The 19,442-nt window shown below is 38.4% G+C and overlaps 1 pseudogene; it reads left to right on the forward strand.

The window, feature by feature from the left end:
* The window catches only part of LOC104162112, a 39,670-nt pseudogene extending 22,599 nt beyond the window's left edge, over positions 1 to 17,071 (forward strand).
* The last annotated feature ends 2,371 nt before the right edge of the window (positions 17,072 to 19,442 follow it).

Genomic DNA, 19,442 nt, shown 5'->3' on the forward strand with positions numbered 1-19,442 from the left:
TCTTTCTTAACTGGAACTTCAGAAGCAGGATCTTTATAATTCATAAGTAAGAATTCTGCATTAACAAGACAGGAATTTCAACAATGTAAGCTGAAGTGAATGAGATCTGAATCTGTCCTAGTATAAATAATTTTGATATATTCTTCTTGCTTTAATTCCAAGAAGTAAGTTTTCCTTCCAACTAAGTTTTCCTAGAGACTTTAGAAACTACAATATCACAAAGCCTTTTATTTTTTTTTATTACATAACAAAAGCATAATAACCCCAGCAGAGATTGCTGTTCCATATTTCCTGTTATAAGAACCTGTTTTGTATATAAGCATATCAAAGTCAAATCTTTGGATGCAAATTCTCTAGGTGTCTACTAGAATAATTTCTTTTTGGTGAATGTTTCAGCTAATGTAGCTCAGCTATTTTTAAGGCTGAAATAATGTGAAAAGACATTTGCATTCATATTAATTTTAATTACATTTACCATGTCTTCTCTCTAAAGTTAATTGAGGTTAAATTTGGCCCAACTTATAATAAATGTGTGCATGGCAGCTAAGAGCAGGGAGAGAATTTCTCCTCTTGTCTCTGATCTACCGCAGAAGGAAGTTAGGTTTTCCTTACTCTCAACGTAGGAGTCTATGGAAGGAGACTGGAGGAGCGCGAGAAGAGTCATCAGGTAAAAAAAGAACCAGGGACTGGGATTAAGGGGAGAATGGGAGCAGACACTAGGGAGATAGGAATCTGGGGGACTGTTTCTTTCTCTTCACAGGTATGTCTGCAAAGCAGACAGCAGCTTTCTACTACTATCAGGTTACTCCTCTATGTTAAGCAATAGTGGATTATATTGAGTATCTAAAGTTTCCTGGTTTGTTCTTGTGCAAAGATGAAGAGCTGTTTTAGCTCCATGGCAGGAGACAATGGAGTCTGTTTTACAGGAGAGATGAGTGTCTGCTACTGTCGAAACAGCAAAAGCTCCAAAACCTGAGCACATTGAAAGACCAGGTTGTTGCCTTCTTAGACTGGGGACAAGGAGGCAACATGAATTCCAGGCTTTCCTGAGTTTTTAATATTTGTTTCTGTAGCCTTGACATACTTTAAAAAATGTGTAATGCCAGCTGCAAAGAAACAAAATATATGAACTTATAAGGAAAAAACAACAGTAAAGAATTAATAAAATCATGCTTTCTCTGTCATGCAGCAACTATGTGCAAATAGACAGGATTTTTCCTGTGCCTAAGTGTTAGTTGAATTGAGTTTTAAACATTTCAATATTTGAAGCTGGATGCCAAGATTACTGACACCAGTAAACAATGTGTAGTAGCTCAGTGATGAATACACTATGATTTTGTGTAAACAACACGCAGCAATGAAAGGTGAAATCTGAAAAACAGTGAAATGAAGTGAAAGTAATAGCTGTAAACAAAATATCTGCATTTATTAAAATGAACGAAAATGTATAGCCTTTGTTTTGGACTGGATCCTCAGTTGGCTTAGTTTCCTTAAATCCACTTATGCTAGCTATTTCCAGCAGCTGGAGAATCCAGCCCAAAATGGAAGTTTTTTTCCTCCAGTTCTTCCCGTAAGTTTACAGCCTCCTTTAGGTTATTTAAAGGAGAGATGAAGAAAGGGGAAATTATATTTTGTATGTGTTTACCAGGGAGATGAAGGGGGTTTTAACCCCACCTCCTCACTATCACTGTTTGCACAGCCTGTGCTGCATGCACTGTTATACCGTGTGATCTACTTAAACTGGCACAATTGCACAGCTTCTCCCTTTAGAGCAGGTCTCTGCCTGCCCCTCTGCTCAATGCTGCACACAAATTCTCTCAGGATATGATTTGCAGATTTGTAGTCTTAAATCGTACCACTTACTGTGAAATATAATTTTAAATGTAATGGCTTTGCAAAGTTTCCATGATTGCCTTAAAAAGACATCCCCTAGATTTTGCAGGATACTCTGCAGAGTAGCACTTGAGAGTCCTCAAGAGTACATCTGTAAACTAATCAGTCCATCTGGAAAGGGTGAAGATTTAGCAGCTGAACGGGGTGAAGTACTGCATACTCCAGTGGGCTTTTTGAAAGAAAGTTATGTTGCTGTGGTACAGGAGATTTGATATTCAGAAAGAATTTCTATCCATTATTAAGCCCTGATTCAGCAAAGTATTTAAGCATGTTGTTATGTGCCTATTAGCTTTTCATTTTGCTGCTGCTTAAGAGCTCTACTGAGTCAGAAGCAGCAAGCCAAATGGAAAGGTGGAGATGAAGTTTTCATGGATTTGCTTACATAAAGCTCATTTTATGATGATGTTAAATAAGTATGAATAATAAGAATTCTTGGTTCCAGCAAATTAATGTCAGGAGACTCCAATAGGGGTAAGAGTTCAAGACAGGTCATCTGTTTTTTCCAGGTTTTGTTTGCAACTGTAATAGAAGCTTTTTAAAAATCAAATAAATAAATAAATAAAGTTGAGATTTTGTCTGAAATGAGGTAGTCTAAAAAAAGAATACAAGATTGCCAGCCTACTTTGAACCATCTTGATTTGATCCCTGGCTGCAATTCCCTTTTTGAGCTACCGTTGTGCCTCCTGTGATTCCAAATAGTCACTGTTGGCTAATCAAGTACCTTAACCTTCAAATGCAGAACGTACTATCTATGTGATAGCTGTAGGTCTTCTCCTACTGCTAGCAACTCCTAAGAATAGAGGCTTGAATTGTGGAAGCTTATTTTATGGACTTTTGCAGGTAATTATTTTCTGTATTGTTTGAACAGATGGTCTTTTTCAGCTGTTTGCATGTTAGGAATTATTTGACCTGCCCACAAGCAGGGAGATTAGAGCAGTGACAAGTAAAGTTAGGATTGCACTGGTACAGTTAAATTTAGGGGGATGGGGACTGTACGGGGTTTGTTGATACCACTTCCTTTCTTCCCCATTTTAACAACGAACTAAATAATTTTATCTTCATCCACTCTGCTCCTCTGATTCTGTACTAAGTATTTTCCAGTCTGGAGAAAAATGAACATCATGTATAGCTGGGTGAGGTAGGAGAAGAATTAAAAAATGAAGAGTTTCTGAACATTTCTGTAGTCATGTCATTGGTTCCGGTCAAATGAAAGAAGGTTCACATCTGGTATTTGGCTTGAGTAAGAGCTACAATTTCTCCACTGGCAGTGCTGTCAGCAGTGTAGTAATTGTCCATGAGTTCAAGCGCCTTCCACCGTATTTTGTCATCATGAAAATGTATGCAATCATCAGTAATTTATGATTCTTGTCAGATACTATAAGTTAAGCAAAGTGTTCTCTTTTAAACGCAACAGAAGGGCTTGTTTCAGGCTATTGAAGGCATCTGTTATTTTTTCATTTTTATTCCACCTTTTTTTCCCCATTTTTAGGGAAGCAATGTAATGGAGGACCAAGATCTCTTGGAAATAGGAATCCTTAACTCTGGACACAGACAGAGAATACTCCAAGCAATCCAACTTCTCCCAAAGGTATAGTTTCTGTTATTATCAAAGTGAGGCAACTAACACCTACAGCTTTCACATTATTTAAAACACTTTTTGGAATGGAGATTAACATAATTCTCTACTGTTTTCGTAGACAAGTTTTTTGCATATGCAGATGTGGCATAAAGTAATGTCATTGCATTGGACTCACTTTGTGTAGATGTAATTGACAAACAAAGCAAAGGAGAGCAAAATCTATAATTAGAAGTGATGGCTGTTCAGAATTTATTTTAATTCTTTTTGGCTTTTCAGTCTGTTTATAGACTGTCATTACACATGTGTAAATAAGACTGTCGATGAATCCCAGATATTTGTCTTTACATAGCAGTTGGCCTGGAAGTACTTTGCCCCTTATATAAGTATTCTTAAAAGCCTTGGATGAAACATTGCTTTCCTAAACCCTGCCTTTCATGTAAGATGTGGAGGCTTCCTGAAGGCTTCATATTTGATTTGCTGCTGTGTACATGAATTTTGCTTCTCAGCTGTGGACAGAATAACTTGCATTCATTTTTTCTATCGTATTTTGTGCTAGCTGATTTAAATTGTAGATTTTTTAAATCTACGATAGAAAGGAATTTTTCTTATATTTCGCATACCAGAACATATCAGTGGAAACTTCTATTACTATGCCAAACAAGAGAGATAGTGGGCCTAGCATGAAAACTTACTATTTGATTTTGGAAAGCTGTATAAGGAGAATGAATGAGGAGAAGTAGAGCCAGTAAGGCTCGGAAGGCTGCCACATATGATGCAGATACTTAGGGCAAGAGATTGGGGCAGGAATAGAACCTGGTGTAAAGTCTGTGAAGTGTTCTGGGAGCAGCATGTGTGGAATAATTAAGGTAAATAGAGATTAGTCTGCTTGCAGTGTGACAATACTGGAGAATGAGAAGAGTTATTAAAGGACTTTTCAGTCTAGAGCATGAGACTGACACTGCTGGAAGAGGCTTTTTGATGCATCAAGGCTTACTGAATGGATCACTTGTAAAAGAGAACAAGGGTTTCTTTTGTATGGGGCAAAATTAGGAGTTGTGAACAATTTATGTATCTGGATGTGTTAGTCAATACATATATACTACAATATGAGTCCCTGTACTGAAAGACCAAAGTTTATTAAAGTCAATAATATTCTACATACCATATTAGACAAATGAGATAAATGGTACAAATAGTACCATAAAAGTAGCCTTCGATGAATTACAATAGATATTTAAGGTTTAACTATGAATTTATTAATTTTTCAGCAATGCTATCATTCAAACAAAATTTTGCAATCTTAATCCCTGTTCTTAGCTGATGATATATTTTTTCTCTTTCTCATACTTCTTAGAGAGATCAACTGTCTTGTATTCTTGTTTAAGTTTTTCAAAATTAATGAATGGATTGTTAATATATCTTAATTATAGTGCTATTGTCACTCAGTAACTGGTGTTCATTAAAACATTGTTAATAATGTCTGCTTTTGGAGTATATACTAATGCTGAGACCAGATTCTGTCACTAAAGTCCAAGTGAGGTCTTTTTAAAATGTGCTTCGTGTGAGAAAGGAGGACCAGAATCAAGATCTAGAGATACTCTTGAAACCAGATGAGAGCAAGATGGTTATGCAGTTACTTGGAAGAATCAACATCTTCTGAACCAAAAATAATTAAGTAACACAGAACCGCTTGAAGCACAGGCTGCATAACAGTGAGGTAGTCTTTAGCAGCCTCCCTGTTGAGCTAGAGAAAACAGTCCTTAAGGACCATGTTTTTATCGTGTCTTTGATGCAAGAATGTTACATCAAAACAAAGGCAGTCGAAAGCTGAAGCTGTGCATCACATTTTTCACTTAAATGACTCAGCAATGCAAGAGAGCTTACACAGTAAAAATACATAATTTGCTATTCAAAACTGAGTTCTTTTGAAGTCACCTCTGTCGGAATAGTTACGGGGCCCCAAAACTGGGATCATGGTAAGTTTTATCTAATGTAACCCACCCTTGCTGTATTCATAACAGCTTGCTGAAGATCCAAAAAACTTTCACGTCCTGCAAGGAACTGTGAAACATTTCTGTGTATCTATATGTTTGTTGAGAAGTTCAGCTCTATCATCATGTGTTCAAAATAGTGTATACCATCTAAATATTTTAAGATCTCAAACCATAACCGGAGTCTCACTAATTTGAATCTCATTAGATAAAAATTCTCTTTGTTTGTTTGGAAAATGTACCTCTTTTCTGTTCCTTGCTTAATTTAAAACTTGATGACTCCTTGTGTTTTACTACTTAATAACATTGCTGATGATGTTATTTTTAGTTTTACTGTTAATGTGTCCTGTATTGTGATACTTTTTAACTCAGATTTTGAGGTGGAAGTTAAGTGCTTTAAAAAACATCTATGGAACAACACTTCCTTAGAACCGTGTACTCAGGAAGTATTCAATAAGCTTAGAGGGTAAAAATCAAGCAGCAAATCTATTGTCAAGGTTTTAAAATACTCTTTTTTTTAAAAGTTCTTTTTGTTATTCTCATCAATATTCACCTCTGCAGCCTGAAAATGCAACAGGCATTTAGTGGCTCTGTATTAGGAGAATTCCAGGATACACTGAGCAGGTATCATCCCATCCCAGAATTCTCCTAATACAGGCTGACAAGAAAGACTGTCTTTTTTAACTCGTAATTGCTGGCTTCCTAAAGAGTGATGAATTTCTATATTTCAAACACCAGTAGCCAGTTTAGGAATCACTTTCTAGAGCTTGAAGTAGTTTTAAATAAGAAAGAACCCCACATATCTGTCCAAATATAGATTAATTAATCATTGTAGTTTCTTATGCAGTGTTTAACCAGTATGAAAAGGTATGTTTATCCAGAGTTCTCAAAATATTTTTCCCTGATGATTCTGTATTTGAGAAGAACATTTCATAAGAGGGTAAACTGGTATGTTTGTAAGAGATAGGCAGAGTTGAAATCTGTCAGTTAGACTTCTGCTTTTCAAAATACCCTTTGTTTTGTTGGAGTAGAGCAAGTAACCCAAATTCTCATCTTGCATTAATGTAATTTAAGTTATTCAAGTTCCACATTAATATTAAATAGAGCACTTTACGGCTTATTACTATTGGATAAGGTTAAGACACTCCAGTAGAAATATCATTTGTAAAGTTAATTCTTGAAGTGGAAATAATTTATACATTACATCAGTCTTAGAGCAAATTTCATAGCAGAGTTTGATATTGCATTTGAGATTTTTTTTGTGTGAAACGCATGAAATCAATAAATGTTTGAAGAAGGATTTTATATGTTTTATTAAAAGGAAGTTCAGACACGTCGAGAAGTAGAGACAACGTCTAAAAAGATACTGAATTTGCAAGTACAAGGACTTGAGAAAAAAAATAATACTGAGAAAAGAATTGACTAAAAAAATTAATTGACTAAGAAATAGTAGCAGTCATGACGTAAAATTTTAGCCAACTTAAGTAACGTAGGAAACCTAGGGAGCATTGTCAAGTTGTTTTGGCATCCAAAAACCTATGTGCAAGTGACTTCTCAAGGGGTTCCTCAAAAACTAAAATGTTTTTGTAAGGAAGAATTATCCTAGCTTATCTGAGAACTTAGATGATAAAAAGGTTTGGGTTTGTGTGGGATGCTCAGTGTATGGCTCCTTCTCCCAGCGCATAATGGGAACACATTCTCTCATTTGACAGATGGAAGAATGATATCAGCTGAAAGCCGCTTTCTCCTGGCTTCAGAGCTATTCTTAAAGTATACAGCTTGTTCCTTCCTGCACGGTGAGGTCTCAGCATAAAGCAAATTTGGGAATCTTCTAGCAGCGGTGTGCAGGCAGCCAGCCAGCCTCTTTCCTGGGTGCTTTGCAGAACCAAACAAGAAGTAGGATATGAGCAGGCTATGAGCACATGCTCTCTGTGAGTAGTGCTATGTGAGCAGTAAAGCTGTGCTTCCAAAAAGTGCTGTATCTATTACTCATATGTAACACTCTTTTGCGCAAGCACAATAAGTCTGGCATTTAGGAAAACAGAACTACTGTGCATGTGCGCGTTAACTATGCTGTGCATGGGACAGAGAAAGATGGCATCGTATGTTTGCTATGGCTGTTGGCTTAGATATCCCAGATCTTGGCAAGCTCATTTGAATCCTGGTGTTTAATTCTCTCCCATTTAGCACAGCTAAAAGGTAGATCATTCCAACTTCCATTCCTAAAGATAGCGTCCAAACTAGGAAATGCTGCAAAGTGGTATCGTGACATTTATCATCCTTTGTGACTCTTGGGTTCTGGTCTGCTGGAAGTGAAGATGAAAAACAGAATTCAAAGGAAGTGCTTTGTACCCTGCTGTTTTTCCTCCTTCTAATGCCTCTGGGAATTACTTTCCTGGTTTGGAAGGAGACCACTCACCTGCTCATTACAATGCTTAGGACAGAAATAAGTGTTGCAATCCAGCATAACACATGTATTTTTCAACTCCAAAACACAAATGTGTAGTCTACATTATTTAGGTAAACCAGCAGAATAGGAACGGATCAGTAAAACAGGGCAGTTAGGTACAGCCATGCTATAGTTCAGGGTGTTTACTTCAGACTAGCTTCCAAGTGGTCCCATAGACCAAATGTCCCCTCCATGCATGTGCTTCAAAACTGTCTGATTAAAGCAGCCCCACAAACATTTTCCTTCTTAACTGAACCTATTGGTGAGTCACTCTAGACATGACATGCTGTCATTTATCTGTATTGTGTAGATAACCGTAGCGTGTCCTGCCACCATTGCCCATACAGTAAGTCTTACTTCTCTTCCTGCTTCTTTTGTACTTTCTTATTTCCCTACTGGCTGCTCTGAGAATAGTCAGCAAGCAAGGAAATATGCTATACAAGAGGAAGCATTGTTCTCTTTCTATGGCAACTAGACTAGGGTGACAACCTGAATGAACTGACTTATAATTTCTTTTGTTTGAGAAAGAAGACATGGACAGTTGCTTTCTGGGAGTCTTTGCTGACGTGATTGTTCTGCCCCAGGTCTTCGCCCTTCATGATTTCATGAGGTCCATAAGGGCCACTGATGGGATCCACATTCCCATCTGCAATCTGTCCAGAGGCAGCTATGAACTACAAAGTTGTCCCACACCTTTACTCATTGAGACATATTTATGAACATATTTTCAGGTCATCAAAAGGACTTCCGATACCCATATAGTCCATAGTTTCAGTGCTGGATTCAGAGGGAACACTAGTATCTTCTCTACGGGCAGCGATAGTGTTAGCAGCATCTGGATATCACCTGCCTCATGGGAAATGCTATGCACCCTCTGCATCACCAGGTCATGAGACCATACATACCCAGAAATGGAGCAAGTAGCCAGTTTAAATGTAACTTTATCACATGCTGTGTGAAAGGAGACTATGACTTTCACCATTTGCCTGCAAGATAGCAGGCTGCACAACAGACAGGATGCAAACATTTCCAATGTTTCCCAAACTATAGGTCTGGGCTGTGTCCTGCACAGCCCCTGAGAGGACACAGTTCAGTCTTTTTAACTTTTTAACCGACTGAAATAGCAAAGACTAGTTTCTTCAACACTCATAAGCACAGCCCTCAGTTCTCTTTGAATCTTCTCAGAGCATCAGCCTGTTTGTCTCCAGGCTGCTGCACCTTCCCAGATGGGCAGTCCAACCAGGAGTGACTGGAGTAAGACAAGGAAAATGTGGTTAATGCTGAATGTCTTTTGCAGTGTTTCAAATGTAATGGGAAGATTACAAAGAAGGATCTCTGTTTCCTTGTGTCATTGAATTTCTATCCCCACTCCCGCCTCCACACAAAGGGAGCAGAGATGTCTTTATGGCCTCTGAGGCTTACTTGCTTCACCCATTTACTCCCCAATGGCACTGGGTATGTTTATTCTGCCTACTGGTGTGTGGCTGTTATCTTCTGTCTCCAGTGCCACCTAGAAACTATGCAGGCCATTTCACTATAAAAATACCAGTTGGAGCTGCTAGAAGATGGTCGATGAGGTAGGAGGTAGGAGGAATGAAAAGCTAACAAGGCCTACATAAATTACTGCCATGACTTGGGGAGGAATGAGGCATAAGACCTGAAGACAGCTAGAGAGTCAGGGCCGACTAGGTCAGAGGGTACTTTTCTATGTCCCCTTTCACCAGGAAACCCTTCTCTATGTCTTCCTCCCTTTCGTCCAGTCAGATAAGAACTTTTTTCCATTCCTCTCCCACTTTTCATCTACCAAGAGAAATGATTCATCTCCCCCGTGCCTTTGGTTGAAACACTCGGTTCAGAGAATGACTCTCCCCTTTCAGTCTTATGATGAGCTGCTAGTACATTGTATTCACAGAATCACACAGAATTACAGAACAGTCGGGACTGGCAGGGACCTCTGAAGATCACCCAGTCCAAACCCCTGCCAAAGCAGGGTCACCTACAGGATCACATCCAGGAGGGTTTTGAATATCTCCAGAGAAGGAGACTCCACAGCCTCTCTGGGCAGCCTGTGCCAGTGCTCGGCCAGCCTCACAGTACAGAAGTTACACAAGGAAGCACATAAGGAAGAAGAGGATGCACAGAGAAGCAGAAGTAGAGATATCTGTCCCCTCTCTGTTTCAGAAAAGAACTGGATAGACAATACATCCTATATTTTATATACAATTTCTAGTTTCTTCAACATTTCAGCCTGTTTCTTCCGGTAGTAGCTTCTGCAGTCCAAATAAAACTAGTCCTCTGCTTGCTCTGCTATATGGGCTGCTCTTCCAAAGTCTCTTTGCTCCTACTTCCTACCTCGCAGGAGCTTTTTACATGTCCAGACATTCTTTTTTCTCTTCAGGACCACTAATAAGTGCCTGAAGCTACAGGTTTACTACCCAGCAATCTAGTCTAGAACACAACCACTGGAAAAAAAACCAAACAAACATATTAGATATTCAAGGCATTGTGCCGCAGAGGGTTCCCGGCTGGACCTCTTCAGTCTCAGAAACTCTCTCAGCATGCCGTGGCCAAGTTCTCGATAGCTGTCACATGCAGAGGTTCAAAGGTCTCCAGAGAGGCACCAAGGTCGCCTCCAGACATGCCGTCAACAGCCCATAGCTCGTAGTTGCTGCTAGAAAGACATCTAGCATTAAACAAAAGCTAAAAATCATAGTGACTAATGACACAAGCATTTTCCTGAGGTCTGGCACATCCCTCCATGGACTAGCAATGACAGAAAATGGCCAGTGTGTCCTAATGAAACAGCCAGGAGCAGCGCTTGCAGTTGTGGGAAGAACAGAAGAGGTTCCAGCAGTCACCACAGTCTGTTGCAACTCCAGCATCTAGAAAGAGTCTGCAATAAGGAGATAATAAGAGTGCCTATCCATGGAAGCAGCATTTCTTCCTCAGGATTGGCCCTGCCAATCTGTCTCTGGTTACTTCTGCAGCTGGCCCACCGGTCACTGCACAGAAGCATAGTTAGACACTTTTGGGCTCCTCACAGCAGTCATGAGGGCAGCAGCCCCCTGCTACTGTCACCAGGTTATCCTGTCATCAGGAAACTTTCCACTTTCTTACAGCACAGGTTGATGAAGAGCATCATTCCCTTGGGGCTCTAGTTTAGCACCTTATGGGTTCTTCTGTGAAGCTGAAAGAGATTGATGGGGTTTTTGACCATCACAAAAAATAGCATTAGTAAAAGGTGGATGATGACAAAATTGTTATAGAAGCAAAGAAAAAGTTCAGCAAACAGAGTTCTGAGCAAGACAACAGAAAGTGAGGCAATTAAACCAGAAAAAGAAAAGGATAAGAGTCACAAAGAGTTAAGGGCAGTTGACAGCAAATACAAAGGTATACCTCCACCATTTGGTCCATGTGCATGTGTGTGTTCTCTTCCACTGAAGGACTTGGTGGCAAGGTTGTCAACCACTTGATTCAGATCTTTGTCTCCCTATTAGGGGTTGAAATGTGCTCGGTGCATGACTGGTGCTGGTTTACTTTCCTCCAAACAGAAAGCTGGATAGTGTGTACCCAGACTATTCTGCAAAGTAAATTGATGCAAAGTAGAGACAATCATCAGATTACCTTTAATCTGTGGTGCCAAACCATAGTACTGTTGGGCCCAAAAGATCACCACTAGTTCAACCCCCAAGTGGGATAAAAAGCTAAAGGTGCAGTTGATAGCATGTTATCTAAAGTAAAACAGGCAGAGCTACTCAGGATCCAGCAAAGGATGAAAGTTTGACCGTGGAGATGTCATTCTGTGCTAATATCCAGTTTCTGAAAGCACGCCTGTAAAGCTCTAGCTCTATGCACTGAGGTACCAACAAATATCCACAGGACTGCTTTTAGAAATTGTACTCATAGAAACTCACGAGATCAAAGGCCATAGCTTCCACTTAGTCCACAAATCTCAAATTTAGGTCTTCTTAAGATTGCCTTATATGCAATGGAAATGTCCTGAACTGTTGCATACATCATCCTCAGTAACACTGAATGAGACCTGTTCTTCCCTTGTCCCAGACATTGTGTCTGATGAAGATCTAGGAGGTCTTTTCAGTCTTCTGGAGGTGAATCTGTTTAAATTTTTCCAGGAAAAAAAAAAGTGTGTGTCCATCTGTTTTCCTTTAAATTCAGAGGACAGATTCCAACTGCAAAAATCTTAGAAAGGGTGTCTATTGCAATGCTGGCAATCGTAGGTAAGAAACTCTGAACTCGGTTAGTGATATTCTAGATTTACCATTGGGGTAGGATCCTGAATCAGGCAGTGCTGTGAAGTGAATGTGCCTGTACTGTCTTTTTATAGTAAGCTCCACAAAAAGATGGAAGGCTTTTGATTAACTGAAAGAAGAGTCAAACATTAATAGAACACAAGTTTGAATAGTTAACTTTTTTAATATGTGACAAGGTAGACAGGATAGAAAACCAAAAGGCTTATATACAGCTCTTCCTCACCCACTGTGTCTTTGCAGGCAGGTCCCTGTTTTCACTCGGTGCGTTTCTCAACAGCAGCAAATGCAAAGTCTTCTCAGGTCCTCAGGGATTTGCGCCCATCCCCCCGTAAGAGCTGCCTCTCTGCCCCTGATTGCAGGCTCAATTTCTGCACAGGCACTGGCTCCATGTGATGCCCCTGTGCCATCCAGCCCTGCTGGACTTCGGCAATGCCACACTCCTGAGCCTTTTCTTTCACCGCTCCAGAGGAGGAATGATCTCCTCTTCCAACAACATGAGTCCAACGGATCATCTTTGTAGAGTACAGAATGTATATCAGACAACTCACAGAGTGAAGAAAAGAACTGATATCTCCCCCATTACGATCATCCAGAATGACTTAGATTGGTAGTTGATAGTTTCATACAAGTTCCCAAAAGTGCTGCTTAAATCTCTTGGATAGGATTATATGCTTGCTAAAAAGGTCTTTCTTGCAAACCAACACAAGTGTAAATTCACTGTACTCATAGCCATCACTTAAAAAGCTGTAAAAGTCAAGTCATCTCTTTCTCCTTATGCAGCAGATGAAAAGCTTGATTTTAATACACACAGTGTTGCGATTCACCAGACAGTGATATTACCTGTGGAGAAAATAGCATTAGTTCCCCATCTGTCTGAGAAGATCAGAGAAAACTGGTAATAGTCCATGTTTCCAAATTCACCTTGATACTTCTGGTGCATATGTGACTCCTTTAAAGCTCCCTTCATGTTTGACTACCTTTCAGAGAAAAAAACTCAAGTACCTTCTATCCTAATGTAAAATACTGTACAGATATAGCAGTGATGCACCTGTAAAAAATCTGATGTACAGACAGTCTCTTGTAAACCCATTAGGATGCTGCTTGACATTACTATTTTATTATGAGAAACAGCTCTTTCTGCCTTCTGTTTTCTATTCATTTCAAAGAAATTAACACTAGTGGTAGCTCAATAGGACCTAGGAGAGAAATCTCCTATAGTTTCTGCCTTCTTCCATGTTTTGTTTATATCGTATTTTCTTAAACATTTCTTTTTCTCTAAATCCTATGGGCTTCATTCTTAGCCTTTTCCAGCATGCTAAAATCATCTGCAACGAAACAGCTAACATTGATGCTGTTCTTTAAAGATAACAACCAAATGAACTAGTAGCAGTGTCCGCGGAACAACAATGCTGCCCCTATTTATGAGCAGTTAATCTTTCAAAGACTGTCATGACTTAAAGCTTAGAGATTTTATACTGCTCTGAGACAAACAGTATGCACATAGCTGCTTGGATGTTTAGCACCACTGATGCATGTGTTGCAGGTGGTGCAAAATGTTTGAAATATTAAAGATGGAAATACAGTCAGCAGATAGGAAGGGTTTTTTCTTTCAAAAAAAAATCAATCAGCAAATAGCATCAGCAAGGAAGCCTACAGGGTGTAAATGATCTGTGAAAGGCATCTAAGATCATGGTGTGATATAGAAAAAAAAATAAAAACAGTCCAAGAGCCATGACAAATTAATGAGGACTGGGATAAGATGCAACTAAACTGGAGCTCAAATAAGGTAAAGGGGCAGCACTTCCAGACAAATATTTCAAAGTGGGTTTTTTTTATTTAAAAACTCGGTAACATTTTATATGAAAAGCAGATACTATTAGTGATACTGTCACATGTAGATAACCAATCTGTCTGTCAATAAATATTTGAAAGGAAAACATTTAGCCAGCTATGAAAGACAGTTAATAAGCTAGTTGATGTTATCAACAGACAGAACATAATTTTCCATACAAGAGGATGGATCCTGAAAGTTTATTAATTTTCATATATTAGACACATCTTAGAAAATCTGTTTCAGATAAGAGAGTGGTTCTTGGTTCTTGGTTAATGACAAAACAAAACACTGCTGTTGTGCTGAAACTGCTGGCAAATTTTTTAGTTCTGAGATTAATTTTCTGTGATAGGAGCAGCAGGAGGGGGCTGGCCAGCCAGGCAGGTGGGCTGGGAGCTGAGAGGGGGGCAGTGGGGCAGGCAGGGAGCACAATTTTGTCTACTGGCACCAAATCTAAAGACTGAAATTGTCACACACATTTCAGTTGTCTCAGTCTCTTGCTTATTATGTTGTTTGCCTGTTTTTCCTTGCCTGCAGCCTTTTGCAACACACCACAGTAGAGTGATACCTATTTTAACAACCCTTTTGACGGAGATCTCCAGTGGGAATTGAGAATTCAGAAACTTCCCATGCTGTGTTTGCTTTTCCTAGAGCCTGAAGGGTTACCAGAACTACAGACCAGACTGCATGAGTTTTCTCAATCAGATCAATAAAAGAAATAATGTTAAAATCAGGATTTATTAAACACCAAGATCAAATAGTAATAAACAAAAGAAATAATTTGCATAATGTGCCCCATCTGGATACATTGAAAATTGTTTTGAAGGTGCTACACTTTTCTTTGTTAGAGAAAGGAAACAAAAATACCGTATAACTTTCAAAAGTCATGCATTCCCTGTGGGCCCTGTAAATCTTCTTCATGTCTTCTCTGTACTGGATTTTTCTTCTTCAGTTTATTGAGTCCTTTCTTTTCAAGTTCAGTTGTTTAAGCATACCTCGTTTCAAATCAGCTCTTGAAGTAAGCTTCCCAGGAATCAGAGCTCCCAATGTCCTCCAATGTTTTTGCAATCTACTGGACAGACTACTTTCAATCTAAGATTTGAAGTAAGTTTGAATTACAATGAAAGAAGAATTTGCCATGCTTTTAACATCTAAGAATTTAAATCTAAATTAGGATGAAACTAAATTCCAAAATGTTAAGTTCAACAACAAAACTGAATTCTCACTTTCTGATGTGACTCCATTGATACAGAAGTGCCCTGAAAGGCTATGATTCCCATTGTTTATTATGTGATTTCTCTTGTCTCTCTTTTATGATTTAAGATAATGATTTCACTACATCATTTAAATATTTCCATTAATATTTTACACCCAACATCTGCAGCAAAAGACCAAAGAGTGAACTGTCATGTCCACAATGCAGTGTGCCTGCATTGCTCCCCTCTGGTACTGCAGGAAACCAAGATCAAGATCATGATGTGCTGGCTTTCTGCATTTGAACAGACAGATCGACAAACACTACTGCAGCTTTCAAATGCAGACTTTAATTTTTTTCTCTACTTTAAATCCAAATTGCATTTCAAATAAACTCTGAGAAACTCTTGTTCAGGCAAGATTTTAAGATCAGATTTTTTAAATTACTTTGTCACTCACTTCAAACTTAAGCTCAAAGAATTATGTTTCCGTCACACTTCCCGTGTTTCTCAGAAAGTGGGAATGTACATAAGCAGGCAGTAATGGGAGACTGGCTTTCACCCTGTACAGTGTCACCCTTGCACAGTCAGGAGACCCTATGCAAAACACAAGGTTTCTAAACCTCTAAAGCTTCTTAACAGTTTACCAGTCCACTGTATTATCAAGTTAGTGATAGTTGCACTTCTATAGAAAGACAATATGCGTATAACATTGTTGAAAATTGAAGCTATTGCATAGTTTTTTCTACTTCATTCTACTTCTACTTATGCCGCTATTGCAAACTACTTTAAAATTCATAAAACCAGTATGGCATAACAAGCTGCACAGGTAGAGGCTTTATACATTTTTATCTTTAATGGCTAGCTTGAAAATCTTCATTTGTGTCACTGAGAGGCAATTGTGAAAGAGAAATTGCAGCTCTTTACTTCTTAGTAGCTTAACAAAATTCACAAAAATAAGATGCCAGTGGTACTTCTTAGTTTGTTATGAAAACAAGATTTATGTGATTATTCTTTCTGTGCCAGTGTTTCTGCATAAATGCGAGTGGTGTTCTTCTGCATACGTCATTCTACCAATTCCATTCCAACATTTGGTTCGACTGTCCAATCTCAAGCAACTTTACAGACAGACGGCAATCTAAAATATGTTAAAATCCCAGGAGTTCCATGAAAAATGTGACCAGGTAGAGGAAAGAGACTTTTTTAAACCACCCCTGGAGGTGGAAAAATACAGTGTGGCTTCAACCATTATAAAATATCAGATAACCTAAGAGAGATACATTAGGAACAATATGACCAAGGCAATATGTTTCATTTGCAGAATGATACTAAAAGATCCATTCTTCATTCTAATTTCTTCCCCTTCTATGAAATCTTAGGTGCAAATCTGACATTTTTTGCAGTCAGGATATTAATAATGTCTCTTTCACCCTTTTACCTTCCCTTACTCACGTATTCTCTGCTGTCTAGTAAGAACTGAACTCCAGCTACAGTCTTGGTTTAAAAAGCAAGCAGCCATAAGAAAAAGAACCATTGAAAGTTTTGTTAGCGCTTTTGATCACAAAATTACTTCCTGTTGTACTAATAATTAAAAGAGTGTTGATCAGAGAATAAAATAACTCTGACCCAAAGAAAAGAATACAGGTAACTGCTGTTCTGAAAGATGTTTAATGAACATCATCAGTAATTCTTACTCATTCTTGTTTTTCAGATGAAGCAGATTGGTCACGATGGCTACAACCCCACCTCTGTAGCTGAATGGCTGGACTCCATTGAACTGGGTGACTATACCAAATCCTTCCTAATTAATGGCTATACATCGATGGATCTTGTGAAAAAAATCTGGGAGATTGAACTAATTAACGTAAGTTGATCAATTTATAGCAGTAGTTCCTCTTAAATATGTTATAGTACTTGTCTTTACATATCAAAGACAAAGCACAAAAGCAAATTGCACTACAAATACTGTCATCAAGTACTGTTAATGATTATAGCTTTCATGCCTATACCTGGGTTGACTGTAGCCTTTGCTTCCATTTGCTTTGCCATTGTCTTTAGCATGGTATTCAAACAGCATGATTGTGGCTGCCTTCAGGATGCTGAATGACATTTTAAAATATATTTTGAGAGTTTATAGCTACAAAGCATAAGTCTTTGCTTTTAAAGTGCCTAGCAACAGTACTTCTTGTAAAGATACTTACAGTTCACTTTTTCCACACGCTGTGGCTAAATTAAACATAAAATAAGGAAACCTTAAATATAGTTAATAAGTTATGCTAAAGGAACAATGGGTTTTATTTAATTATCACTTTTGCTTGCAACTTTATTTACATGAGTCAGTTAAATCAGATGCCCACATACGGGCAACCATAAACTTTAATGTGGACTGCACTGCAGAGTAATTTGGAATGAGAGGAAGTTTGTACTGTTACAGTGAAGACACTGGCAGTATAGCTTCGCCAATGGAATTTTCATGTGAGTTATGTGTCTGAAACTGAGTTGTTTCCTTTTATAAAAGATAAATTATTATAGCTTTGGATCTACTGTGGCTTTTGAAATCAATTGTATTGTCAGTTTATCTGAACTTTAGGGCAGTCCCTACATGGAGAAAAGCCCAATATCATATTTTATTGGCTTTTCACAGACAAAAGGCTGTGCTCATCCTTCCGATACAGGAGATACTGCATCTCTGCTTCTAATTAGTACCTAACTCCCAGAACAGTCAAAGGGCTACCAGTAACCATAGGCAATCAAGCATAAAATAAAGCAGCTTATATAGCTTTATACTGGGAAACAGTTCCCAGTGTGTCCCAGGCTGGAGAAATGGAGAACATAATGATGATGTGAAGCCATGTTTCAACACAGTAACTGGTGCATTAGGCACAAGCAGGTATAGCCCAAGACCAGCATCTAAAGAAAAGGAAATCGAAACAAAAACACACAAACAAAAAAAGGTATTTCATATTAACTGAAAGACAAAACTGTTGCATGTTAGAATTTCTTTTCTTGCCGTCATATTACAGTTAACGTGAGCTAGCACAAAAATGTAGAGTGAAAGTAAGGAGCAAACTCTGCTCTATGTGTTGTGTCTGTTGCATTCAATGTATGTTGTAGGTGTATAATTGAAGTCAGGATATAATTGGTGCTATTACGGGTGTCTACTGCTAAGCTACTTATAACTGTGATTCTTTTTTTTTTTTTTTTTTTTGTAAGTGGCTGGAATTTTAATAAGAACTGGGGACCCTTTGCCCCAAAAGCTAATATAGATTAACAACCAGCACTGAGTTGAAAAAAAGTGGAAGACTCTGCTCATGTTGTCTTTTGTAACTTAATTTTGCATCCCAAACATTTTGCCATGATCAATTCGGAAACAAATTACCCTTTAGCTCCCTCAAGTGGATCACTAAAACCTCATTAAAGGCTTGTGGTTTGATTCCAAACTCACTTAAACTGATGAAAAGTTAAGTACCTGCACTGAAGTTAACAGGAATACACTTCTGTAAAATTAGTATAAACCAGACCAGTATATATCCCTTCAATTTTAATGCTTAGGTACATGTTCTTTTTCAAGGCCTGTACTTTTTGGGAAAACACTCCCTTTTGCCATTAGTTGCAAGAAGCAGCTGTTAAACAGTTGTTTAAGTATTTATATAGATATAGATGCCTATAGCGATAAATATTTCTCCCACCTGATATAATATGGATCATGTTGTTCAAGAGCATAGTAAAAAAACCAGTTCTACATTCTCAGAATTTCTGGTTTAGTCCAGTCAGTACATATTTGATTCCCACCAATCGGTATTAGCTAGCTGTAATGATATAATGTTCACTGAGAAAATCTGTAGCTTAGAAAAGTATTTACTGTTATTTTTCTCTTTCAATTGAGGGGAATCGTTCAGAAATGGTTAAGAAATTGGTTAGAAGCATTGTGCAGTCTGGCAGAACGAGATACTTATCTCTGCCCAGCAGGCCTGCTGTCTGAAATCAGTTTCAAAGGTCTCACTTCCCATTCAGGCGATGGCAAACAAGAGCTTATTACAGAAAGTTTTTCATAAAGGAATGCATAAAGATCAAAGCCACTAACTCTGGAATAGGACTCCTGAGTTGAGTAGGTCAGAATCCAGGCACTGGAGGAAAAACAGACTCAACATCCTGAAAAGAATTCAGAGTACCCTGGTGGGTAGTCTTGGTGGCTCTTGGTGCTTACTTTCTAGATGGAGCAAGAAGTTTCATTT

The sequence above is a fragment of the Cariama cristata genome, unplaced genomic scaffold (genome assembly GCF_000690535.1).
Source record: "Cariama cristata isolate BGI_N322 unplaced genomic scaffold, ASM69053v1 scaffold10195, whole genome shotgun sequence".
NCBI lineage: Eukaryota > Metazoa > Chordata > Aves > Cariamiformes > Cariamidae > Cariama > Cariama cristata.